We start from the raw sequence: 23,011 nt of genomic DNA, 5'->3' as shown, positions 1-23,011 counted from the left end.
GCTTTCCTAGTTGGTCCCTGAATGCATGGTTCTACCCAGGTGGCCCAAGTGGTAAAGAATCCACCTACAACTGCAGGAGACTCAGGTTTGCTCTCTGGGTCAGGAAGATTTCCTTGAGGAGGACATGGCAACCCACTCCAGTATTCTTGGTTGGAGAATCCCATAGACAGAGGAGCCTGGTGGGCTACAGTCTGTAGACTTGCAAAGAGGTGGACATGACTGAGCATGCTTGCACTCACACCCTAGCTCAGGAAAAAGAGTGACTCTCTCAAGGTAGAATTGGGACCAGGAATGACACTGCACTCAGGGGCTAGGAGAAGTGCATGTGCTTTGAAGCAGGACTCCAGAGATGCTTGGAGAGAGGACAGATCCAGTATCCAAGGAGTCCTAGGGCCTTGTCAACTTGCAAACTGGCAAAGTGTTGGTTTCCCAATCAGTGGGTAGATTGCAGACCTGGGGGATCAAATAGGACTCAGGACTGGAGTGTGGGGCTGTGGTCACTTGTGACACCTATTCATGGACAATTGGGTCCAAGGGGGAGGGGGGAGCAAGACAAGTGGTGCAGGGGGCAGGGGAAGGGCTCAGATGCGTTATGGCAGAATTGAGGTCCACATCCAGCCCAGAGGTTCTCAAATGTGATTTTGCAATGTCTGGAGACATTTGGGGGCATTGTATTGTAGAGAGGGGGCTACTGGCATCTAGTGGGTAGAGATCAGGTGCTTAGTTGCTCAGTCATGTCCAACTCTTTGCAACCCTCTGGACTGTAGCCCGCCAGGCTCCTCTGTCCATGGGGAATCTCCAGGTAGGAATACTGGAGTGGGTTTCTATTTCCTTCTCCAGGGTATCTTCCCAACCCAGGGATCGAACCCAGGTCCTTGCATTGTCAGTTCAACTCAGTTCAGTCGCTCAGTAGTGTCTGACTCTTTGCGACCCCATGAATTGCAGCACGCAAGGCCTCCCTGTCCATCACCAACTCCCAGAGTTCACTCAAACTCACGTCCATCGAGTCGGTAATGCCATCCAGCCATCTCATCTTCTGTCGTCCCCTTCTCCTCCTGCCCCCAATCCCTCCCAGCATCAGAGTCTTTTCCAATGAGTCAACTCTTTGCATGAGGTAGCCAAAGTACTGGAGTTTCAGCTTTAACATCATTCCTTCCAAAGAAATCCCAGGGCTGATCTCCTTCAGAATGGACTGGTTGGACCTCCTTGCAGTCCAAGGGACTCTCAAGAGTCTTCTCCAACACCACAGTTCAAAAGCATCAATTCTTCGGTGCTCAGCTTTCTTCACAGTCCAACTCTCACATCCATACATGACCACTGGAAAAACCATAGCCTTGACTAGATGGACCTTTGTTGGCAAAGTAGTGCCTCTGCTTTTGAATATGCTATCTAGGTTGGTCATAATTTTCTTCCAAAGAGTAAGTGTCTTTTAATTTCATGGCTGCAATCACCATCTGCAGTGATTTTGGAGCCCAAGAAAATAAAGTCTGACACTGTTTCCACTGTTTCCCCATCTATTTCCCATGAAGTGATGGGACCAGATGCCATGATCTTCGTTTTCTGAATGTTGAGCTTTAAGCCAACTTTTTCACTCTCCACTTTCACTTTCATCAAGAGGCTTTTGAGTTCCTCTTCACTTTCTGCCATAAGGGTGGTGTCATCTGCATATCTGAGGTTATTGATATTTCTCCCGGCAATCTTGATTCCAGCTTGTGCGTCTTCCAGCCCAGCGTTTCTCATGATGTACTCTGCATATAAGTTAAATAAGCAGGGTGACAATATACAGCCTTGACGTACTCCTTTTTCTATTTGGAACCAGTCTGTTGTTCCATGTCCAGTTCTAACTGTTGCTTCCTGACCTGCATATAGGTTTCTCAAGCGGCAGGTCAGGTGGTCTGGTACTCCCATCTCTTTCAGAATTTTCCATAGTTTATTGTTATCCACACAGTCAAAGGCTTTGGCATAGTCAATAAAGCAGAAATAGATGTTTTTCTGGAACTCTCTTGCTTTTTCGATGATCCAGCAGATGTTGGCAATTTGATCTCTGGTTCCTCTGCCTTTTCTAAAACCAGCTTGATCATCTGGAAGTTCACGGTTCATGTATTGCTGAAGCCCGGCTTGGAGAATTTTGAGCATTACTTTACTAGCGTGTGAGATGAGTGCAATTGTGCAGTAGTCTGAGCATTCTTTGGCATTGCCTTTCTTTGGGATTGGAATGAAAACTGACCTTTTCCAGTCCTGTGGCCACTGCTGAGTTTTCCAAATTTGCTGGTATATTGAGTGCAGCACTTTCACAGCATCATCTTTCAGGATTTGGAATAGCTCAACTGGAATTCCATCACCTCCACTAGCTTTGTTTGTAGTGATGCTTTTTAAGGCCCATTTGACTTCACATTCCAGGATGTCTGGCTCTAGGTGAGTGATCTCTGTTTAATCATAAGGAATTTGATTTAGGTCATACCTGAATGGTCTAGTGGTTTTCCCTACTTTCTCCTTGCATTCTAGGTGGATTCTTTACTGTCTGAGCCACCAGGGTAGAGGTCAAGGGTGCTGATAAAATCCTATGTGCCCAATATCAATGAACCATGTATATGTACTTATGTGTACACACACACACACACACACACACACACACATGCACATACACACACACACTCACACTGGCTTCCCAGGTGGTGCTAGTGGTCAAGAACCCACCTGCCAATGCAGGAGACCTAAGATACCCTGGAGGAGGGCGTGGGAACCCATGGCAGTATTCTTGCCTAAAGAATCTCCATGGACAGAGGAGTGTGGTGGGCTATGGTCCAAAAGGTTGCAAAGAGTTAGACACGACTGAAGTGACTGAGCACGCACATGCACACACACACACAAATGTGCCCACACAGCCAGGAGTGTGGAGGCTTGTAGACTGGGACAGCAAAGATTGGAGGAAGAGAGCTTAGAGGGGGAGCCAAGTGTGTGTAGTGGGGGAGGGTTTAGAGGGGTGGGAGCTGGGCTGGGGGCAACACAGAGCCTGGGAGCCACCACCGAGGGCTGCAGGCTTGGCCCAATCAATGGGCAGGAAAAGGGAGGTGACTGGCAGGAGCCCACTGCTGATAAGGAGGTTGTATTCGAAGGCTGGGTCTGGGGGTGCTTTTACCAAGATCCACCAAACTCAGTGGAGGGAGAAGAACATGAGGATGTAGCCCCCACCTCAGGCAGGAAGGACTCAGGGTTGGGGGCCATGCTAAAATATGGGATGTCATCTGAGGACCCATTAAGAAATGCTAAAAGGGAGGGTAATGAAGCAAAGGCACAGACCCTTGAAAGCCCAGAGAGGAAACACGTGGAAACTCACACACAAGACCCATTTCAGGGGCTTTCTCTTGGCCTCCAACCATCCTCTCCTCTTTGTGCACAGGCTCTCCTGCAGGGAACAGACCCTGGTGGCAAAGAGCATCCGCTTTCAAGCTACCCTGCCTGGGTGTTAGCAACCTCCCTCTACCACTTTGCTGGCTGAGTTGGTTTTTGGCAATCCACGTGATCTCTCTGTGCCTCAGTTTTCTCATCTGTAAAGCGGGCACAATAAAAGGACACTCATCTCAGAGAAATAACGAGAGTTAAGTGAGATGTTATTTGTAACACCAAGGACTCTTGGTGACACCTGCTTCCCTTCATGTCTCAAAATAAATAAACTTTTATTTTCCATCTTCCAAAATTCAGCCTCATAAAATTGAAACTGGGAAGGTGAGAGAGACAGAGACAGAATGGGAGAAAACTAAGTTCTTAGCCTCTGTTGTTCTTTCCTCACTGATCCCAGATGGCCAGGGCTGTGAGATTTAGGGTCAGTCACATCTTCTTTGCAGGTACTAACATGAAGAGGGATGCTGGTTGGGCTGTTTCATGGGTAAGGCAGCCCTGGAGTAACATGGAGAGGATACTTTCCCTTAGGGACATAAAAACATCTGCCAAAATTATTTTTTTTTATTTTATTGAATATATTCAACATACAGCACTGTGTACCTTTAAGGTGTACTACATGTTAATTTGATACATTTATATATTGTAATGCAATTGCCATTGTAGCCATATTTATCGCCTCTATCACACTGTATCATTATAGTACAATATTGTTGTCTACGTTATGTTGTACATCAGATCTCTGTCTCATTTACTACTCTTTGCATCTGTGTACCCTTAAGCAATGTTTTGCTCCCCAAACATTACAAAGATTGCAGGTCATCAGAGTGCAGATTTACAACAGAGGGGGTGTGAACTACCTCAACGCAGTAGAGAGCTACCGTGTCTTGCACAGGGCAAGTTATCAAAAGGCCCACAGATCACATCTCTGCACCCCAAACATGGCAATGCCACTGCATCTTGTATCTAAAATATTAAAAATGAGAGAAAATGAAACAAGCTGAGACTTTTTTTTAATGTCTGCTAAAGGATAAACATGCACAAGGGAAGTAGTCTTTATGAAGTAGTCTTTAATATGCATAGAGGTAGTTACACATTTCACCAACTGTCTCACTAAAGCATGCCAGAATAAGAAAAGTTTTGTGTTTCCTTGCTGAACTTTTTTTTCCCCCCTCCATGAGGTTTTCTGCTGTGATTCTACTTTTTGTAAAGGTACAAGGTAGATTTGGTTGACCAAGTTGAACACTGGACCCTTGATTGTGTGTGATGACTTTTACTGCTAGTTTTGGCTTGATTAAACTGGATATCTAGAAAGTGAATATGGAATAGAGAATGGCATAGAGTCAGATAGGTGATTTAAGACAGCTGCAAGTTCTTACTTCCCACTGAGATTCATAGCACTCAGGACACTCGTGAATATCAGGGTTTTTGTTGAAAAGGGACAGCTCTGGGCGTGAAATCACAAATGACCCCTGGTACCTCTCTCATCCCTGTGAACTTGGCAAGAAGGTTTTCAATCAGGAAGTCCTTAGGCTGATACCAACATGCACAAGACATGGAGCTGGTTTTTCCTTTGTGATTTACACCACAATGCTAGGAGCTGGGTTGACCTTCACTGCCCACGTGGTTTTCTTTTAAGAGGAGCTGAGAGCCTCTGAATTTACGTCCTTGTCCGAGCTTCCACCGATCTGTGTCTGAGGCCAGCCCTGATCACAGGACTGGTGGTTCTTACTTGTGGGCTCCTTCCGCCACGCTGGGTGGGTCCCTTCCTGTAAAGACATCTGCTGTGAAATATTCATGCTTTAAGAGTGAAGTGACATGTTTCAGCATCAGTTACTCTCTGGAAACTGGCATGCATTGTCATTTTTCACTTGGTACCAGCAAGTCTTCATTTCCGACTTTTCTTTAACTCAAACCTCATGCAGTGTTTCCAAATGCTGTCTCAGTCCACGTGGACTTTCAACATTGCTAACACCAAGCGAGGGTTAACTGAGATTCTCTTCTCAATTTGCTGCTGGGGAAATGGACAAAAATTAATTCTCAGGCTCCTCTTCTCCAGTCCGTGTTTACAGCTAGACAGGCAGGCAGAGCCCACCCAACTCCCTTTCTTTGTGACCATCTTTCCTAACCTCAGCTTAGTTGTCCATGGTGATTGCAAGAAACATACCATTGCGGTTTTTCCAAGCCTGAAGAGTTTTAGAGATTAGTCAGTTGTTTCTACTTTTGACGCTCATGAGTGTGAACACAGCCTAAATCTTGCCTTCCGTGAGCTAATAAATGAGAAAGGTGAAAAAACACTGGCATGTCTGAAAAGATGTAAGAATGAGTAAATAGAACTATTAAAGCAACAGTGGGTTGTGAAAGTAGTGTGTGCACTTATTTGCAGAGAACATTGGGTGCTAATTCATAGAAAATGTTGAATTTCAGGGCCTCGGGAGGGTCCATCTAATATTCTTAATTGGCTTCATTTTAAAAGAATAACTGTCAGGAAAAGTGAACTTTAATGCTAGTTCTGCCGATTACAGGCACTGTGAATAATCCATTTATTTTCTCTGCATGTTTCTCATATCTATAGAGTGGGAAGAAGAATTTACTAATCATTCAATCTGTTTTTCAAATGTAAGAATATATATCAAACTACTGCTTTTTATTATTGAAATATTACTTATTGATATTGGTATCAGTAATGAGGGACTTTCATAGTGACAAAATTGAAAACCATCTATTTGCATGCCACCTTGAGGTAGCTGCTGCTGCTGCTAAGTGGTTTCAGTCGTGTCCGACTCTGTGCAACCCCATAGACGGCAGCCCACCAGGCTCCCCCATCCCTGGGATTCTCCAGGCAAGAACACTGGAGTGGGTTGCCATTTCCTTCTCCAATGCATGAAAGAGCTGCTACTGATGTTAATGTATTTCTCTCTTTTGATGCATTTTTTAAAATGTAATTGAAGTCATTCTAAAAAAACAATGAAAAGAACAACTCCTTCTTGAGCATCTTCTGTGCCATCTCCTCTCTCTCCATGGGTCATCTGTCACCCGTGGTGATGTAGCCTGTGACTGGAGTCTTCTGTATCATCCATCCTATTTCCTTTCTTAACACTTAGCCAAATCTTTATCATGAAGACAAGAAAGGAATGTGTGAATGGACTTAACCCCACCTAACCCCTAAACATGGTTAAAACAGTAAATTTTATGTTCTGTGTATCTGAACACAATAAAAAAGAAATACATGATTTTAGAAAGGAAAAAATGATATTTTAAAAAATAACCATAATTTTAGATGCAGGTAAAATGTAAACTTATGATAAAAATAAGTTGAGCTGGAATCATGGTGGATCTGAGCTTCTCCGTTCTTAATAGGTGTTTTACCTCCTGGAAGTTGTATTGGGGGTGGCTCTTAAAATTCTCTACCTATGTATATCAAAGTCGCTCAGTTGTGTCCAACACTTTGCGACCCCATGGCCTATATGGTCCATGGAATTCTCCAGGCCAGAATACTGGAGTGGGTAGCCTTTCCCTTCTCCAGGGGATCTTCCCAACCCAGGGATCACACCCAGGGCTCCTGCCTTGCAGGCGGATTCTTTACCAGCTGAGCCACTTGCTAATGTAAGTAACCTTCTACTGATGGATCTCATTAAGTGGGGGAGGTATTCAGCTGGAGCAAGAGGCCCGGTGCCAAGGAATTCAATTGCTTCATTGCCACTTGTTGCTATTTATTGTGTGAAAATGACACAGATTTATCCTGCCATCCAGAATTTTAAACAAAAACAAATAACTTTCATGAAAAACGCCTCGTTTTCTGTCTGGCTTTCTCCTGGGAGCAAAGCCTTGCTTTTCTTAAGTGGGATGAATTTTGCACTTCATTAAATGTCCTGATCTTTTCATCACGTTAGCCTTTAAGGCAATAACATAATCTTAGATCATCTAGATTAATGATTACAATAAAACTATGGGTATAAATCTTAAGAGGGCTGGGAAAATGAACAGCTGGAGAGGCTAAAGTCTGATTTCTAAAATTTCAGAAAGATTTATCATTATTGATGGTGATCTTCTTTTTTTTTTTTTTTTGGTCTAATTAGATGAAACAATTTTTTGTTATGTTTCTTTCCTAGAGAAAACCTATCAAACCTTCCAATTTATCAAACTTCCAGTTGAAGAGTTGAACAAGTCTTCAAGGTGTAAAGTACCCCTGGACAAAATGTTCAACTCAAATCCTTCTGGAATGATTTAATTCCAGTCTTGACATTTTCACAGGAACCCTGACAGTACAAGCAAGGAGTGCTATCTACACTTGAAATGGCATTCACCAAGATTCCCTGCAGCTCAAGATTGGTGCCCTGAATTTATGACAGAATGATGAAAACTTCTCCAAATGCTAGAAGAGGCTCTGGTCAATGCTCTGATCTGTACTGATCTACAAAGGAAAAATGTCCTCTTGGTCTTCACACCAGCAGGACTGATGGTCTCAGGTCTCCAGGCTTCCAAGGAAAACAGGGCAGTGAACCGAAGCTATGGCACTTCTACATGTGTATTGGCCAAGGAATTCCAAACTCTTCTTGAAACTTTGTCTCAAGATATCAGTTAGGGTTCCTTAACAAGGCAGGGAAAAAGAGACCTGGAGAAAGTTGGAGCTTTGTTGATTCTTCTGCATAAGGTAGCACCTTGTGGTTCTATCAGGAGGTCCATTCAGATTGTTCTGGAACACTCAATGGCTCCAGAGGTACAAGACACAAATTGTGAGACTATTCTTTGAGATAAAGTTTGAAGATGCTTATGTGCCCCTGTGCTAAAGTAGCTTCAGTCATGTCTGCCTCTGTGCGACCCTATGGAATGTAGTCCACCAGGCTCCTCTGTCCATGGGATTCTCCAGACAAAAGTACTGGAGTGGGTTGCCATGCTCTCCTTCAGGGAATCTTCCTGACCCAGGGTCAAACCCACATCTCTTACGTTTCCTGCATTGGTAGATGGGTTCTTTACCACTAACACAATCTGGGAAGACCAATGCTTATAAGACAAAGCACAAAATAATTGTATGCCTTAGAGATACCAGTGTCTTCACCCTCATGATATCAAACCTCTAGAGGTCCAAGTAACAAAATCCAAGTCATATGTTTGACTTTTTCACTTTTCATCCCCTTGAATCATGGGCTAAGCATGACACTAATGATTATGTTGTGGGTGCCTAGTTGGGAAGCCGAAGGAGGGCAGGCCTCAACATGGGCAAAGTCCATGCAAACCAGACAGCTCGGTTCAATTCAGTTCAGTCGCCCAGTCATGTCCAATCCTTTGTGACCCCATGGACTGCAGCACGCCAGGCTTCCCTGTCCATCACCAACTCCCAGAGCTTACTCAAACTCATGTCCATTGAATCAGTGATGCCATCCAACCATCTCATCCTCTGTCATCTCCTTATCCTCCTGCCTTCAATCTTTCCCAGCATCAGGGTCTTTTCCAAAGAGTCAGCTTTTTGCATCAGGTGGCCAAAGTATTGGAGTTTCAGTTGCACCATCAGTCCTCCCAACGAATATTCAAGACTGATCTCCTTTAGGATGGACTGGTTGGATCTCCTTGTAGTCCAAGGGAGTCTCTAGAATCTTCTCCAACACCACAGTTTAAAAGCATCAATTCTTTGGCACTCAGCTTTCTTTATAGTTCAACTCTCACATCCATACATGACTACTGGAAAAAACATAGCTTTGACTAGACAGACCTTTGTTGGCAAAGTAATGTCTCTGCTTTTTAATAAGCTAAGTCAGTCATAACTTTTCTTCCAAGGAGCAAACGTCTTTTAATGTCATGGCCGCAGTCACGGTCTGCAGTGATTTTGGAGCCCCCTAAAATAAAGTCTATAACTGTTTCCATTGTTACCCTGTTTATTTGCCATGAAGTGATGGGACCGGATGCCATGATTTCTTGAGTGAGCCTTTGCATTGTCCATTCTCAAGTTATTCTCATTCAAGGGGGTCTGTCATTATTGGCTCTGGCCAAGATCAGAAGTCTGGCTCAATGTAGTTAAGACAGCAGCGGGTCAGGCTACCAAGGGCTGCTGGCTGTCCTCAGAAAGGGGAGATGGATGAGCCACAAACAGGTGACCCACATCTGCCTTAGTGAACGATCTTCCCAAGTCCTTTTCCAAATGCAGTGGCTTAAGGTAAGCCAATTTGTCAAATACCTGCCACAGAGGAAATACATATCCGAAGATATGTTATCCAGAAACTGGGCAGCATTTGGCAAAACATAAAAGGAAATAATTTCTTTAGTGAAAAATTAAATGCAGAATCACACAGTTAGACTCCAAACCAAGACTCTCCTTTTTGGGGAGATCTGGCTATTGCAATTTTGCAACTAATTGGCCTGGGGTTGGTGATGGGAAAGTTCCTGATTGTTTCTGCCTTGTCTTTGTTGACCCAAGATCCTGCTGGTACCCTGCTGAACTATTCTGAAGATAAATTTGCAATACTCAAGATGGCTTTACTAACAGCTGTGAGACTAGATAAGAAAAAGAGAAACAGAATGTCACAAACAGCGGGAACATGAGTGACAGGGTCCAATCCCTGTGCCTGAAGCCCAGCAAACCTCCAGCTCGTTTGCTACTTTCCTGTCTCAGAGTTCACCTACTGTGTCCTTACACTGCAGCACAGGAAGGGATTTACCCCTATGTGGTTCCCCTAGACACCATTCCGTGTAAGAGAGATGGCACCATCTCCCACTTCCATGGAGCCTGCCTTCTATCTGCCTCCATGTCATTGAGAGAGTCAGTTCCTAGGTAGGTTGATAAGAAGTCCAGGGTTCCCAAGGAGGAGAAAGGGTTCTAGAGCTCTCTAGAAGCAGAAAGGGGTCTGGGGCTCTCAAAGAGAAAAGGATAAACCTTCTTTTCTACATTTCTTTGTCTTAGTCAATATAGCAATATATCTTGCTCGAGGACATGTTTCTCCTTAACAAGAACCTTCTGACTAATCCTGTCGTCTTAAAATTTATATTATGGGAGTGGGTCTGGTCAGTTCAGTTCAGTTGCTCAAACAGGTCCGACTCTTTGCAACCCCATGGACTGCAGCTCACCAGGCCTCCCTGTCCATTACCAACTCCCAGAGTTTACTCAAATGCATGTCGGTTGAGTCAGTGATGCCCTCCAACCATCTCATCCTCTGTCATCCCCTTCTCCTCCTGCCTTCAATCTTTTCTAGCATCAGGGTCTTTTCCAGTGAGTCAGCTCTTCCCATCAGGTGGCTAAAGTATTGGAGTTTCAGCTTCAACATCAGTCCTTCCAATGAATATTCAGGACTGATTTCCTTTAGGATGGACTGGTTGGATCTCCTTGCAAGTCCAAGGCACTCTCAAGAGTCTTCTCCAACACCACAGTTCAAAAGCATCAGTTCTTTGATGCTCAGCTTTCTTTGGGTGGGTCTGGTAAGATCTTTCTATTGTTCATTCTAATCTTATCAATTTAAAATGTATATTGTGGAGGAGGGTTCAGGATGGGGAACACATATATACCTATGGTGGATTCATTTTGATATATGGCAAAACCAATACAATATTGTAAAGTTAAAAAATAAAATAAAAGAAAAAAAAAAGTATGTTGTGGGAGTGCGTCTGAAAAAAGTATATAAGGCCTTGATAAGACTAGCTAGGGAGGCATTCTCCGCCCCCTTCTGATGTCTATGTCAGAAGCTTTCTCTGTCGCTTTTCTTACTTTAATAAAACTCTGCTACACAAAAGCTCTTGAGTGATCAAGCCTGGTCCCTGGTCTCGAAGCTAAATCTTCTTTGGAGATCACGAATCTGACATTGTTCATTGTAAGCTGTCATCATTCCCTGGGAACTGAAGCCAGAAATGGCCCTTCTGGCCAGGGGAAGCTCTGTTTTCCACCCACTGGGGTGCCAACATACCTTTGCATCAAGAACGAAATCATAATTCCTTATGTGCTCAGTTGCTTAGTCATGTCCGACTCTTTGTGACCCCATGGACAATAGCCCACCAGGCTCATCTGTCCATGGGATTCTCTAGGCAAGAATATTGGAGTGGGTTGCCATGCCCTCCTCCAGGGGTTCTTTCTAGCCCAGGGATCGAACCCAGGTCTCCCACATTGCAGGCTGATTCTTTACCATCTGAGCCACCAGGGAATGACAACCTCCAAATCCAGGCAAATGAGATCTACTATAGACAAGCCAACTCACTTCTTTAGCTTTACAGAGATACTTCATGCTCTTATGTTCCCCCCATTTCTTTAAAATGTTCCCTCCACAGATAAGATGTTCTTCTGGAATTCCTCTTTGGGTTAGGTCTTCTGCTGTATCACTTAGGAAAGGGAACTTCGGAAGCCTTCCCTGGTGGTGGTGGCAGAGTGAGGGAGTGAGAATGGGGATCAGAGAATGTCATAAGAGGCGGGGCCTGTAGATCTTGGTGACTGATAGATGACAGTTGACCAAACTCCTGGTGTGTCCAAGACAAATGGGTTTCCCAGGACACGGTGTCACTGAGACAGGAATTATTGCCAGAGAGGGTGTCAGGTCGCCCCCCTCCTCAGTCACAAGCAGCACCCCTCCAAACACTGCTCACGCCCCCACCCCATCTCTCAGAACCACACAGAAATTATCTTCAGGTTTTTGATGACTTACATGAGTTTTGGTCTCTTTTCATTGCTCTTGCAACCTGGTACTGCGGTGTGTCTATTCTGCGTTAGAGTTTCAGGGCATTTACTTTTTTTTTTTTTGATTTTATTTATTTATTTATTTTATTTTATTTTTATTTTTTTTAAATTTTATTTAATTTTTAAACTTTACATAATTGTATTAGTTTTGCCAAATATCAAAATGAATCCACCACAGGTATACATGTGTTCCTAGAGTTTCAGGGCATTTACTTTTTAAGCAGCATCCCTGGGGGGAAATTGTCTGAGACTGCAGATCGTTGCTTTTCCTACTTAGTACCTGGTCTAACTGCCTGCCCCTCTCAACTGTCACCTTCAAATTTCCACATCTGGAAGAGATGCAATGTGGACTGTGAGAGATGGGGGAGTAAGGTCAGTCCTTAGCGGGGTCCCCTAGAGAGGCAGAATGGAGGGATGGTGCTCTGTGGAAAGAGTGAATGGCTGTCAGTCTCCAGCTTAGACACGTCCCTCTTCCATCCCTGCAGCCCACCTCTATCTCTCCTTCACGGTCTGGAAGATCTCCTGTGATTTGTCCTCATCTCTTGTGAAATACACAGAGTCCTTTTCTCTGCATGATCCCTCAACACTCCACAAAGCTCGTGAGTCCATAATACCAAACTTTTAAATTGTGTGTGTGTGTGTGTGAGTGTTGGTGGAAGTGGGTGTGTGCGTGTGTGTGTTGATGGAAGTGGGTGTGTGCAAAGGGGCTTGAAGGCAAGAATCTGTGTGATTACTCATCATAATGATATAAGTATTATAAATATGTGCTTACTAAGTATATATTGCTTTGGATTATTTCTCTATCACATGGATGGGTGGCCCTGGGAAGAAATTAGTCTTGGGTCAAATGCATTTTGTTATGATGGCTCCCAGTTCAGGGCAGGGACTTGCACCCTCCCACCTTCCATGAGGGCTTAGAGTGAAGTGCTGTTTTTCAGTGGCTAAGTTGTGTGTGATTCTTTGCAACTCCATGGGCTATAGCCCACCAGGCTCCTCTGTCCTCCACTGTCTCCCAGAGTTTGCTCTACTTCATGCCCATTGAGTTGGTGATACTATCTAACCATCTCATCTTCTGTCGCTCCTTTCTCCTTCTGCCAATCTTTCCCAGCATCAAGGTCTTTTCCAATGAGTTGGCTCTTTGAATTACATGGCCAAAGTATTGGAGCTTCATCTTCAAGATCAGCCTTTCCAATGAATATTCTGTGTTGATTTCCTTTAGGATCGACTGGTTTGATCTCCTTGTGGTCCAAGGGGCTCTCAAGAGTCTTCTCTAGCACCACAGTTCAAAAGCATCAATTCTTTGGTGCTCAGCCTTCATTATGGTCCAATTCTGACATTCATATATAATTACGGGAAAACCCATAGCTTTGACTTCCCTGGTGGCTCAGATGATAAGGAGTATGCCTGCAAAGCAGGAGACCTGGGTTCGATCCCTGGGTTGGGAAGATCCCCTGGAGAAGGAAATGGCAACCCACTCCAGTATTCTTGCCTGGAGAATCCCATGGACGGAGGAGGCTACAGTCCATGGGGTTGCAAAGAGTCAGATATGACTGAAGGACTGAATAGAGAGAGGAGATTAAAAAAAAGGAACTGTTTCCTTATTGGTAGAACTGAGAGCTCCTAAAGAAGGGCTGTGGGGACTTGTGTGGTTGTGTCTCTGTGAGTGTGTGTTGTGAGCAGGCACTAGTCAATATAGGCCAATATGGTGAAACAGAAGCACTTATGTTTGAACGTTGGATGGCTGGCTTCTTGTACCAGCTCTGTGCCTTGGGGCAATTTCTTTAACAAATCTCAATGCTACACTTTTCTCATCTGTCCTTCATAGAGTTCTTGGAAGGACTAACTATCTCAACACACATAAAACACTTAGCACGGAGCCCGGCGTATAGTAAACACTCAATAAACATCAGCTATTACTATTATTAGGGCTGACCCTGAGCATAGATGAGAGGCTCCTGAGGCCTCAATAAATCCTCATGAGGGGGTGCCAAGAGGAGCCTGCGCTGTGCTGGCTTGAATTTTTTGGAACTGTCTTAATATATTTGAAATTTATACTGAAATCCAATGTGCTGAGGTCTCCTGATAAAAACAGGAAAAAAAAAAGTGGAAGCATATGGTGGTCTGAGTCTTAAAGAAGAATGACTTCTATTATAGAAACAGGCTGATGGAGAAATATGTCTTTTCAGCCCCGTCAGTCACAAACCGTTTCCAAATGTTGACATTACGTATGATATTAATATATGATAAAGGATCCGTGGAAAACTGGAAAAGCACAAGCACGCCATGCAAAGCCTGAGCCCCACTAATGCCCCTAATGGATTAGAAGCAACAGATCACAGCTCGTTTCAAGTATTTGCAGTGGCTGGTGTTAGGATGCTGACAATTAATCCCCATCTAAGGACGTGGCCAAATCTGGATTTTTCTAAATCAAAGGAAGCATGTTCTCATCTAAGGTCTTGTTAAGGTTTTATTTTATTTTACTTCATTATCAAGGACTTTCTCTTTTTTTTTTTCCTTTTTGGATCCCTCCTTGGTTTGGGAGGTAAATTCCTATTTAGGATAAAGGTTCATTTTTTTTTTGTTTTTTACCCCCTAAACTTGGAGGAGTTACTCGGGCAGAGAATAACCTTTGAAGTTAAGAGAAACTGTGCTATCAAGCCAGGATACAAAACAGAATCAGAAAAGGGGCTCCTAATGCATTATGGAATACAATGCAGAATCTGCCCTAAGGTGATGCTAATTTCTGCTCTGGTCAATGAAAACCAGACTTCAGGACGACTTGCTCTGTATTTATCTGAATCCTCGAGACTCTGAGTTGCCACATGGTGCTACGGGAAAGCTTGTGGGCCTGGTGGGCAAGGGGGGAGCCCCGTGATGGGGCAAGAGCTGGCTCCTTTATTTTCTTTGGCATGGCTTATGGAAAAGTTAGAGAAAATGAATTTCAAATGATGGGTCAAAACTCAAGATTTGAAACACACTTCCTCCATCCTGTAGGTCTCCTGCATCCATGGAAATGATTTTTATAACTTTAATTTCATTGTCAGTTGCAGGTATTTGTTCATAGAGTTCTAGATACCCCCCTCCCCAGTCTCTTCATTTCAGTCATTTACCATACAATGACTCTTTCTCAAGCCCGTAAAATCATGGAAAAAGTTCAAATAGGCTGTAAATGATTACACGAATTTCCTGTTTTCTTTTCATTTCTTTTCTCCTTTGCCTTTTAAAATCGTCCCTTTCTCCTGTGGCATATTTTACATCAAAAATGTGGAGGGGACAGAAGACCTACATTAAGGCAGCAGCTGGGATGGGCCTTCGCACAGGCAACTTGCTTCCTCACTCTGTAATTTTTGTCCACATCGTAAAAATGTTTCAAATGCTCAACAAAGGTTGGCGTGCTAAATGAAAATGTGGAAATAACAAAATGCCATTTGGTGAGGAATTTTAAGAGATTAGACAGAAGCATGAAAGCCCTGGTGAGCAAAGGAGAGGTGATTGTTTTCTAAAGACACCCTGAACTTCCCAAAAAGTGGGAGAGGCCGATGCTAGAAGCAGAAGGAAGAATATAATCAGCAGCACCTCTTCTTGCTGCTCCTTTTGGTTAATTTGGTTCAGCTTCTGAAAAGGGTCACACGCATATGTATTTTGGAGTAAAACGAAATTATGATGAAAACGAAAATTTGTGGCTCAGACGGTGAAGAATCTGCCAGCAATGCGGGAGACCCAGATTCGATTCCTGGGTCAGGATGATCCCCTGGAGAAGGGCATGGCAACCCACTCCAGTATTCTTGCCTGGAGAATCCCATGGACAGAGGAGCCTGGCGGGCTGCAGTCCATGGGGTCGCCCAGTCAGACACGACTCCCACTTTCACTTTCTTTCCACCGCATATCACCGGTCTGAGCTGAGGGAACACCTTGTCTTCCCTGTATGTCTGGCACAGGACACCCACAGAGAGTGGCAGACTCTGACCTTGACCTTGGGGACCCCGGCGCTGCAGGGTTTTCTTCCTCTCCTAGCCCCGTGGCCCACTGCCCCACACCCTATCCCTGTTGATTGATTGAGCCTTCCTTCCAGCCCTCAGCTCTGTCTCATTCCCAGGCACACAGGCCCTGTAAGCACAGCGGACTGAGGATCCCCAGGACCCAGCTGCACAAAAGACCTGGGCCTGTGAGAAGGCTCAGAGCAACATCTGCCTTCAGCCCACAATGGAGCCGTGGGAGGGAGGGATGGCCCTGTGTCTTCCCGTCCGGAGGGTCGACAGGGAGGAAAGCTTGCTCGGAGTTGGGAGTGCAGCAGCGTTTCCCTGGGGTGGGGGTAGATGAAGAAATGGAGGTCTGGGTCTAATTTAGGGGGTGTTGCTGTTCAATCACTAAGGCGTGTCTGACTCTGCAACCTCATGGACTGCAGCACCCCAAGCTCCTCTGTCCTCCACTGTCTCCCAGAGTTTGCTGAAATTCGTGTCCACTGAGTCAGCGATGCTATTAAACCATCTCATCCTCTGGCACCCCCTTCTCCTCCCACCGTCAATCTTTCCCAGCAGCAGGGTCTTTTCCAATGAGTCGGTGCTTCGTCATCAGGTGGCCAAAGTATTGGAGCTTCAGCTTCAGCATCAGTTCTTCCAAGGAATATTCAGGGTTGATTTCCTTTAGGATTGACTGGTTTGATTTCCTTGCAGTCCAGTTGAGGGGGTACTGAAGATATAAAATTGCCGGAAGAGAGATCCGGACTCTGCACTCAGTTTCTGGGAGGTAATCGCTAAGCCCTTGGTATGTCAGGCCTGATAGTAGTGTCTTTGTTTGCCTCCGGGCCTTGGGCCAGACGACTTCGGGTGGGGACTGTGAGACAGAGCCGCTTGCTTTAGAGTGGGGGCTCTAGGTCTCCTGGTGTCAGCTCTGCCCCTTAACCCCATCTGCATGATGGACCCCAGGAAAGCCTGGACCCTGAGGCTCTGTGACTTGCTGGCTGGCAATGCTCTGTGTACATCCCCCTTTACTCCCAGGAGGATAACTGTCCTGAGGGCACCGGGAGGCCCCCTGAACCTCTGCATCTGGCGCCCTCTCTCTTCTCCTTCCTTGGCTGATTTTAACCTGTGTTCTTTGCCTTGAACAAACGCAAGTGGAGGATAACAGGTTCCAGTGAGCTCTGCATGTCTTTCTAGCATAATTATTGAAAGGTGCTTTCAGAACGCCTGAACCTGTATTTGGTGTCGAAAGTGAAGGTGGTGATCTTCCAGACACCCTCCCTCTAACTGGACAGTTGGTGGGAGCTCTCACTTGGGGTCCTTTTCCTTTTTATTTTTTTACATTCTCCTTATTTATATTTTTGTATATAATGGAAAAAATTAAATATACCTAACGGCAATTTTTCAACTCCATCACTCCCTTTACATTTGCCATCTGGAAATTACAGGTCTGTGGTAAGCAAGAGCCTTCTCTCTCTCACCAGGGGTCTTTCTTCTGAAGTGAGGACCTGAGGGTGTGCACGCTGAGCCTTCTAGAAACTTCTCACTTTTCCACTTCTTAACAGCCACTTACTCTCCTTCCCTCTTCTTGATCTCATTTTATCCACCTGCAGTATTTTCATTTGAGTCACTTGTCATCAAACTAGCAATTACTTCTAGTATTCAGCTGATAGAGTTTTTTAAAGTGATGCCATCGAGGCTTACATATCCAGGTGAAAGGAAAATTACTCTTGGAAGAATTCAAGGACTCCCTCTCCAAATCTGCAGGCTCAATACGATGTATGGATTCACTGGGGATGGTGAAAGTTAGACCGAATGACACAAAATAGCCTCTCAATAAATCCCAGTTCCCACCCACATGGATTTCCTGTGTGTGTGTGTGTGTGTGTGCATGTGAGCGTGCACAGGCACGAGCTCAGTTACTCAGTCGTGTCTGACTCTGCGATCCTATGGATATTATAGCCTTGCCAGGCTCCTCTCTCTGTGGAATTTTCTTCCTGGCAAAAATACGAGAGTGGGTTGCCACTTCCTACTCCAGGGGATCTTCCCAACACAGGGTTTCCCTGCCCTGCCTTAATGAAGTATCGTAAACTGGGTGGCTGAAATCAATAGAAATTCATTGTCTCTTAGTTATGGGGACTGGAAGTTTGTAATTATTAATAAAGGCTCAGTAGGACCGTGCCCTGCTTTGAACCGTGTAGGGAAAGACTTCCAGCCTCTTCGAGCTTCTGCTGGTTACTTCAGTCCATGAGGCCGCGAAGAGTCGGACACAACTGAGCGACTTCACTTTCACTTTTCACTTTCATGCATTGGAGAAGGCAATGGCAACCCACTCCAGTGTTCTTGCCTGGAGAATCCCAGGGACGGCGGAGCCTGGTGGGTTGCCATCTATGGGGTCGCACAGAGTTGGACATGACTGAAGCGACTTAGCAGCAGCAGCAGCAGCTCAGCATCCCTTGGCTTGTAGCTCTATCACCTCACTCCTCCATTTCATGTGAGTTTCTTCCTGTGTCTCTGTCTCTTCACGTGGACTTCTGTCCATGAATAGTATTGGATTAGGGCCCCAACCACATCCATTATGACCTCATCTTAATTAATTACCTCTGCAATGACCCCATCTCCAAATAAGGTCACATTCCTGGTACTGGCAGTCAGGACGTGAGAATCTCTTTTCTACACAGATACAATTCCATCTCTGACACCATCGTCTTTCTGAGGATGAGAGCCAAGCACGTGGGCTGCCAAAGTCTCAGTTTCTTCACCCGGGGAATGAGAAGTGTTACGTCACCTCTTCCCAGTCTAGGAAGAGATCAAAGAGACGAAAGCACCCACATGCCCCGCACACACATCCATGGATGGGCTTGATAGCTCAGGTGGTGGAGAAATGATCTTTCCTGTTGCTGAGAGCAGTGACTCCAAGAAGGATGTTTTCTGATGCATTTATAGCCGTTAGAATATGAGATGAGCAACGGCTTCTTGCCTCACCTGCTCTTTCTTGTCCCAATGCCACCAGGTGCCTGGGGAGTGGAGAGGAGCCCAGACCGAGGGGGCATTGTTTCCCAAGGAACCTCATTCATCAACTCCGTTTGGACAGCCAGCACAGCACGCTCAGACAGTCCCTGGCTACACCTTGCCTTCTCCCTCGTCTTGACTTCAAGCTTATCTGAGAGCCTTTTGTTCGGGCTCATAATTAGTCAGTGACTCAGTAGCCCACAAGCATTACCCAGGAGCCAGACAAGACCAGCAAGCTCTGAGGACCACCTGTTCCAAGTCATTTCCTGTGTGGGCGGCAACTTCACAGGCCTGAAAATGTGAGTTACGGTAAAAATGGCTTCAGCCCTGGCACACGGCGCTGTTGAAACTAGATGAAATCTCGCCTGACTATGTTCTGGCCAGACACATTTCATTATCATCCTTTGCATATATATTAAAAACTCTTACTCCTTTATAAACAAATGTTCTCCAGGGGGAGACAACACGCCCTGGCTGTCAGAAGGAAAACACACGAGCGTTTTATCTCCTGGGTCTGCCCTGCAAGCGCACAAGCTACTTAGGAGGGACGGTGAAGGAGGTGGCCTGTGTGCTCCTGTGGGACCATGACCCCTGGGGGTTCGAGAATATCCTCAGTCAGTGTTAAGCTACACTCTGCACTAAACTGGAGTTTTGGAAACAGTAATCAAATCTTCTGTTTGCAGGACTCTTAAATTGGCCGATGGAGTGGAAAAAAAAAAAAAGCTCAAACAGTTATTTATGTCATGTAGACAAAACATTGGGTGGGTTGACTGATTATTTCCATTGTATAGTGAGCCATCACTGCCATTTTCACTCTGAATTTAACTGCCACGTTTTTCCATGAATAAAACTGTTCCCTCATGAAGAAGGTTCATTTTTAACCTTATTGCCCCTCATCTTCTGTCTGTCTGATCTTGATCTAGATTGTCCAGTTCTTGGGTCATGATGAAACCTTAAAAGTCATTTCTTTTTATTTTTTCTGATTAGAAAAGTAATTCAAGCTCACACAGCACATTTCAAAATGGAGATATGGATGAAGAAAAGAAAAACCAGCTACAGGCCCACAAGACAGGAAAAAGTAGCATCAGATTTATTTAACCCGTCTTTTTCATTGAGCATTTGATGGTTTTCATAGGTATTTATTATTAAAAGTTAATATTCTATTAGTATTGGATACAAATAATGCTTTGATAATCATAGAGCAGGATTAGTTTTGAAGTTAAAATATATTTTTTAAATGCTATTGCTTTATTTTTCAGACTTTCATTGCTTTGCCCTTCAGCAAAGAGGGCAGTTCAAATAGGGCTGCAAATTTATCCATCATAAAACTGAAATCAGAACAGAGTACACAGGGATCACAGTAGCATACAGGTCAAGGTGGAGGTTAGAGGTGACATTCTGCCCCAATCGTGATGGCTCCAGCTTTGACACTGAAACAACTCCTTTTTAAGAACAACGTTGACACTGTTCCATTAAACCAACCTTACATTGTCCCCGGAAACCAGCCGCCAAGACTAGTGAACTGAAAGTTCACTAATGAAGGTTGGGTGAACTGCTGAGTGTCCTGTGCTTGTTATGTGTGTGAGGTCGTGCTGAAAGACCAGGTGTTTCAGCTCCATACATAACCTTTTTTTTTTTTTTTTGTATGTTTGTTCCAAGTATTGCTTATAGTGAAAAATGACTTGTTCTTTATCTGAAATTCAAAGTTACCTTGAGGTCCTGTATTTTATCTGGGAAACCTGTGCAGAGAACTGGTGGTTTTACGGGCAGCATTTATGTCTACTGGTTGGTCTGTGCCTGTGAGCTGTTAAATGTTTTGACCATCAGCCCCCTGCAAAAACATCAAGGCACTTTGCATTCAAGAAGATTTTTTATTTATAACTAAAGAAATGATCTAGAAGAACGTCCTCTTAAGTTCATGGGGCCAGAAGACAGTGTGATATCTCAGAAAGAAGTGACTTGGGAACCTGACCTGACTTGAGTCGAGTCTCAGCTATATGACTTTGTGTTAGTTACTTAACCTCTCTCAGCCTTGACTGCTGATCTTCAAAAAGGGGCTAATCATATCTACTTCCCAGGGTTTTAGTGATGATGAATGACAGAATGTATATTATCTATTATTAATATTCAGTTAAGTTCAGTTCAGTCGCTCAGTCGTGTCTGACTCTTTGCGACCCCATGAATCGCAGCACACCAGGCCTCCCTGTCCATCACCAACTCCCGAAGTTCACTCAAACTCACATCCATTGAGTCGGTGATGCCATCCAGCCATCTCATCTTCTGTCATCCCCTTCTCCTCCTGCCCCCAATCCCTCCCAGCATCAGAGTCTTTTCCAATGAGTCAACTCTTCACATGAGGTGGCCAAAGTACTGGAGTTTCAGCTGTAGCATCATTCCTTCCAAAGAAATCCCAGGGCTGATCTCCTTCAGAATGGACTGGTTGGATCTCCTTGCAGTCCAAGGGACTCTCAAGAGTCTTCTCCAACACCACAGTTCAAAAGCATCAATTCTTCGGCGCTCAGCCTTCTTCACAGTCCAACTCTCACATCCATATGTGACCAGTGGAAAAACCATAGCCTTGACTAGATGGACCTTTGTTGGCAAAGTAATGTCTCTGCTTTTGAATATGCTATCTAGGTTGGACATAACTTTCCTTCCAAGGAGTAAGCGTCTTTTAATTTCATGGCTGCAGTCACCATCTGCAGTGATTTTGGAACCCCACAAAATAAAGTCTGACACTGTGTCCACTGTTTCCCCATCTATTTCCCATGAAGTGATGGGACCGGATGCCATGATCTTCGTTTTCTGAATGTTGAGCATTAAACCAACTTTTTCACTCTCCTCTTTCTCTTTCATCAAGAGGCTTTTGAGTTCCTCTTCACTTTCTGCCATAAGGGTGGTGTCTTCTGCATATCTGAGGTTACTCATATTTCTCCTGGCAATCTTGATTCTAGCTTGTGCTTCTTCCAGCCCAGCGTTTCTCATGATGTACTATGCATAGAAGTTAAATAGGCAGGGTGACAATATACAGCCTTGATGTACTTCTTCTCCTATTTGGAACCAGTGTGTTGTTCCATGTCCAGTTCTAACTGCTGCTTCCTGACCTGCATATAGGTTTCTCAAGAGGCAGGTCAGGTGGTCTGGTATTCCCATCTCTTTCAGAATTTCCCACATTTTATTGTGATTCACACAGTCAAAGGCTTTGGCATAGTCGAAAAAGCAGAAATAGATGTTTTTCTGGAACTCTCTTGCTTTTTCCATGATCCAGTGGATGTTAGCAATTTGATCTCTGGTTCCTCTGCCTTTTCTAAAACCAGCTTGAACATCAGGAATTTCACGGTTCACGTATTGCTGAAGCCTGGCTTGGAGAATTTTGAGCATTACCTTACTAGCGTGTGAGATGAGTGTAATTGTGCAGTAGTTTGAGCATTCTTTGGCATTGCCGTTCTTTGGGATTGGAATGAAAACTGACCTTTTCCAGTCCTGTGGCCACTGCTGAGTTTTCCAAATTTGCTGGCCTATTGAGTGCAGCACTTTCACAGCATCATCTTTCAGGATTTGGAATAGCTCAACTGGAATTCCATCACCTCCACTAGCTTTGTTCATAGTGATGGTTCCTAAGGCCCACTTGACTTCACATTCCAGGATGTCTGGCTCTAGGTGAGTGATCATACCATCGTGATTATCTTGGTCGTGAAGATCTTTTTTGTACAGTTCTTCTTATTAATATTAACTCTTAAGAAAAAGGGGATATTTTGGCTAAAATTTAAAGTTTAGTCAAAACAACTAAAAACACTGAGTACTCCAGCCTCCAGTCCTTACCTCCTGTATACCGCAGTGACTAGTATTAAAGATGGCATCACATACATTTTGCAAGGTAGAAGTAGATAGAGTTGGGAATGGAAAAATAATAATAATATGCCCAGAAAAACCTGAAGTTCCTGGAGGAAAGGGTGCAAATCTCAAGTACAAACTATTTTGTGCTTATAAA

Source organism: Bos grunniens, chromosome 1 (assembly GCF_055505025.1).
Source record: "Bos grunniens cultivar Pamir isolate PY7600 chromosome 1, Bosgru_T2T1.0, whole genome shotgun sequence".
Lineage (NCBI taxonomy): Eukaryota > Metazoa > Chordata > Mammalia > Artiodactyla > Bovidae > Bos > Bos grunniens.
Note: the sequence above shows the minus strand (reverse complement) of the source record.